Below are 5,705 nucleotides of genomic sequence, written 5' to 3'. Positions count from 1 at the left end.
GAAAAGTGGGGTCCAGAGAGAGGCAATGCGTGGTTTGAGCACAAACCAAAAAAGTTGTGAAGTCGGAGACTTGAAAAATCCAGAGGGATTTTCCCTTCCAAATAGACCAGGGGCTTGAACCTAGTGATGGTGGGCAAGGTGAACCAGATGTGCCCTTTATTTGATGTCACGTGCTCCTTTGACCCACGAAGAGTCAGGAAGGAAAGCGGGAAAATAGATAAATACAACCCTCTTAGATACGAGATAGCTCGACTGTGGGAAATTGAGGTGAAGATATTGCCGATTATTGTTGGGTTCTTGGGGACAGTATCAGAAGGCACCAAGAAGAATATAAAGGAAATTGGAATAGAGTGGTCAGTAGAACTGTTACAAAAGGTTTGCCTCTTTGGCACGGCCAGAATAATCAGGAAAGCATTAGATAGCTGAAGAGAACGGATAGCATGGCACCGTAGGCTGCAGGTAGCAAGTCTGCTACATTCACAAGACTCCAGGAGTTCCAACAAAACCTGAGCTAAAAGAAAAACAAAATAATACAAACGATTTGACACTCAACAAGTCGTTTGGAGCGATTACGTCATAAATGCGCGATTCACTCGTCGAGGATCCTAAACAATTAGGACCGTTTGAACGATTACCATTTGCATTCAAAACGGTTGCTGTGTGTAAGTGTATTTATATATACACACACACACACACATACATACGTACATGCATATATACATAAATGCATATATACATGCATGCATACATACATATATATATACATATGTATATATATATATACACATACATGTATATATGTATATATATATGTATATATATATATAATATATATATATATATAATATATATATATATATATACATACATATATATGTGTATATATATATATATATATATACACGCACACATGCATATGCAGACAGATACACACGCACCACCCTAACGTCCTCTCTACATATATTTACACGAAGAGTAAGAGTGAGAGAGAGAGAGAGAGAGGGAAAGTGAGAGAGAGGGAGACAGCTAAAGAGTGTGTGTGTGTGTGGAGGGGGGTTTGAAAAAACGAGAAAAGAATGAAAGCAATAAAGGCGTTTTTCATTCGCTCTCCTCTCCATCCTCGCTTGGACCACATTGATAATTCATTGAAACAAATTGTTGGTAAAGGTTACAGAGACCATCGAGGGATTCCTCTAGCATCCGTGTGCTCTTCCTCCTACCAGCGCCATCGCTACCACCATCACTACCTCACACACACACACACACACACATACACACGCATGCATGTGCTTCTCTGCATTTATGATCTGATGCCTCATCAACACACTTTCATCACCACCACACAACAACCACCGCTGCTGGCCTCGCTACCACAGCCCCACCCCATATATATATATATATTATATATATATATATATATATAATATATATATATATATATTATATATATATTATACACATATATATATACATACATATATATATTATATATATATATATTATATATATATACATACATGACATGTGTGTGTGTGGATATATATATACATTATTCAAAACAGCTTCATTCGATCCGATGCAACTGAGACATTTCATAAACTCGTCTCAGGAACCTAGCTCGTGTTTTATGTAATATATGTAACTTTTACGGAATGTGTTGAGTGGCTCTTTCGTGTGTGGTGTCCACTCGCATATATATATATATATATATATATATATACTCGTATATATATATATATACATATGTTGTATGTATATATATATATATATACACACACACACACATATATATATATATATGTATATTGGGTTGGCAACTAAGTTCCCGCCGTTTTTCAAAATTTAAATTTTTTAAAAGGTTTAATAAAAAAAAATAACAACTAATTAATCAATAATGCATTCACCCTTGTTGTTTACAACTTCTTCCCAACGTTCAACAAGATTTTCAATACCTCGTTGGTAAAAATCACCCGATTTCGATTCGAAAAATTGATCCAACCAACCTCTCAATTCTGCATCAGTATTGAACGAAACTCCGCGCATAGCATTTGAAAAAGATCGAAAGAGGTGGGAATCCATTGGTGCCAAATCAAGAAAGTGCGGCGGGTGTAGCAGCACTTCCCAGCCATGCGTTTGAATGGCTTCTTTGTCATATTGGCGATGTGAGGGCGGGCGTTGTCGTGCAGCAGAAGAACTCTATGCTGCCGATTAGGCCTTTTCTCTTGAATAACCGTTTTGAGTCGTTCCATCTGCTGAACGGTTCCGTTCAAGTAATTCGTAATGGATAATCCCTTTTTACGCGGATGAAGATCTTGTTTCACGCGAACACTTCTGGGACATAATGGACAGGAGACTTCATAAAAGGAACAAGAAAGCAGCCTCAAAGCCAGATCTTTTGAGATTACAGCATGAAACTTGGCAAGAAATTCCGCGAGAGAACAATGATAATAAAGGTGTCTATTTACTTCTGTCATGTGTGTGTGTATGTGTGTGCGCGTATATACATATATAAATATATACATACAAACATACACACAAACACAAAGGCAAGTAAAAAATTATCCGCGTTTATCGCCAAACCACGACTTTCTTTAGCTTTTCCCCTTCGCTGCCTTTTCTCTTCTCGCTAAAACATGGTACTTTTGTGGTTACGTAACTGAGATTTGAGCTTAAACACTTCGGTTTTCTTGTATTATAGAATAAATATGGTCCCTCTGCTTGTGGTGTGTACCAAGAACAACAGAGAGCAGTGGATCCTATTTCTTTGGCCTGGTTGGGGGGTGACAGGGCTGGAATTCGTTCCAGGCTTTCTGAACAATACGGGGACAAAGTTCTGTCGGATCGAAGTATTAGCGGAGAAGTTCAACAATGGCCGGACAAGCGAGTGTGAAGCCTGAACAGTGAGCAAGGCCGCCCATCAACTTTCACCACTGACTTAGAGATTCGACCAGCTTTACCGATGCTCCTGGCGAAGCGACGAGCGAGCATCGATGAAGTGGAACGACCTCTGCAAGTCAGTCATGGATCTGCATACGAAATCATCCATAAGTTTTACTTCTGTGAAGTCTGTGCGAAAAGTGCCAAGAGAGCTTACCGAAGCGTGTAAGCGCAAACGTGTGTTGATCAGCCCTCTTGACCGCTGCAACGAGAAAGCGAAGATTTTCCGGAGAGAATAGTCATAAGAAATGAAACCTGGGTCCGTGACTTTGAGCCAGAATCCAAAAGGTAGAGTATGGAGTGGGAATATTCGGAATCGCTTGTAAAAAAGAAATCCCAGACTCAACTTTCCGCAGAAAAAGTAATACTAACTAGTTTTTTTCTTTTAGCGGCAGTGGGGATCAAAAAGGCCTATTCCTGGAAAAAGGGGTCACCAGTCAGTAGTGTAGGCTACAGTGAAATGCTGGCCACAAACTGAAACCAGCAATTCACACCAAACACCGAAGTCTGTTGATAAAGATGTTATTGCCCACACGCAGCCGCCCAAAATGTCGAAACAATTGAAATGCTGGGTTTCAAGATGCCGGAACACCTTGCATCGAATCCAGATCCGGCCCCTTCGGACTATCACCTCTTTGGAGCGTTTCAATCATCCTTTTCGAGGTCGCCAATTTGCTACAGACGGAAAGGAGCAGAAAGAAGTGCCTAAATGGCTGCACGACCAGCCGAAACCTTCTTCTCCTGTGGAAGAAGAAGCAAGCTTTTGGACCGCTGAAATACATCGAAAAGCAAGGAGGCCATTTCGGAAAATGAGGGAATTGTTCAACCCCGGATTTTCTTTTAATGAATTACAGAAACAAGATTGCGTATAATTTTTGATGAACCTTCACACATACGCATACACACACACATATATATATATATACATACTAGTGTGTGTGTCTATTTATCACCCAACATCTACCACCGACAACACTATTGAAAAAGTCGGGATATATATATATATTATGCGTGCCTATGTATTTATACATACATACATATATATATATATATATATATATATATATATATATATACATACATACATATATATATATATGTATGCATGTATATGTATATATAACTATACAAGCATTGCATTTACTTGTTGGACACCTACGTGCATCATAATTGAACAATAAGAAAAAAGGAGAGAAAAAATGAACAAAAAAAAACAAATAGAAATCTATCGAACGCCTGGAAATTGATACGTATTCAGTAAGTGGTTTTGTTATCTGAAAGATCGAACTCACTTTAAATACATTCAATAACCGAACAGGAGAGTGAAAAACAAAGAAAAACAATTCATACACACAATCCTCGTTCCTCCCATATATATATATATATATATATGTATGTATGTATATAAAGTGGCCATTACTGCTATCCAGCTGTGTGTATTGTTGCTACACACCAGCATCGTCCAGGATACCCACAGCTAAGAACTTGGTACACGTAGCTTTGTAGTTCGCAGTGGACTTATTTATTGCTTGCTGTTCGGCCTTCGTTTCAACGACTGATCGTCAGGATGTGTTAGACAAGTGTGAACACGTTTGGTGTTTCAGAAATCAGTTATAGATATAGATTAACTGTTCTCTCTTTCTCTCTCTCACACTATCTGCGTCACATTGATACATAACTTTGAAATATATATTACATGTGTGAGTGTGTGTGTATGTATATACATTAATATATACATCTATATATATATATACATATGTATATATATATATACATACAGGAGTTACAGCATGGCGCAATTTTATCGTCTGAAGGATTAAATAGACATTTTATTCTTAACGATACTGCGACTGGTTCCATATATATATATATGTGTGTGTGTGTGTGTGCATTTAGGAGACCAAAAGTGTACGTACGCCACAAAAAAGGACAGGTCATTCGGAGCTTTCCTTTCGTCGGTCGAGTTCCAGATCGTCGTTACAAGTTTCGGCCGGTTACACTCGAGATTGTTCATTTGGTATACACTCGCTTGCTTTCTCCCAAGTGCTATTAGCTTCGATTTTCTCGTGGCCGACCAGATTGGAGCAGTCCCGAGTGTAACCGGCCGAAACTGCAACTCGACTGACGAAAGGAAAGCTCCGAATGACCCGTCCTTTTTATGTATCATCTAACTGTCCGGGTGTTTTGTTGTCGCCTGTTATGTTCTTGTTTTGTTTATATATATAACTACTTTAGAGATGAACCACCATTTCACAACTCGGTCAACTGAGTTGTGGAATGGTGGTTCGTCTCTTAATAAATTATATACATATATATTACGAAATTCGGTCTAATATGTATTATACTGAATTTTACCTGCAAGGTTGGAATAATAATTTATTCCCTAATATTATATATATATATATGCACATATGTGTACACACACATACATATATACTCTTTTACTCATTTCAATCATTTGACTGCGGCCATGCTGGAGCACCGCCTTTAGTCGAGCAAATCGACCCCGGGACTTATTCTTTGTAAGCCCAGTACTTATTCTATTGGTCTCCTTTGCCGAACCGCTAAGTGACGGGGACGCAAACACACCAGCATCGGTTGTCAAGCAATGCTAGGGGGACAAACACACATATATACGACAGGCTTCTTTCAGTTTCCGTCTACGAAATCCACTCACAAGGCATTGGTCGGTCCGGGGCTATAGCAGAAGACACTTTCCCAAGATGCCACGCAGTGGGACTGAACCCGGAACCATGTGGTTGGTTAGC

Source organism: Octopus sinensis, linkage group LG19 (assembly GCF_006345805.1).
Source record: "Octopus sinensis linkage group LG19, ASM634580v1, whole genome shotgun sequence".
NCBI classification, from domain to species: domain Eukaryota; kingdom Metazoa; phylum Mollusca; class Cephalopoda; order Octopoda; family Octopodidae; genus Octopus; species Octopus sinensis.
This window is presented reverse-complemented; position numbering follows the sequence as displayed.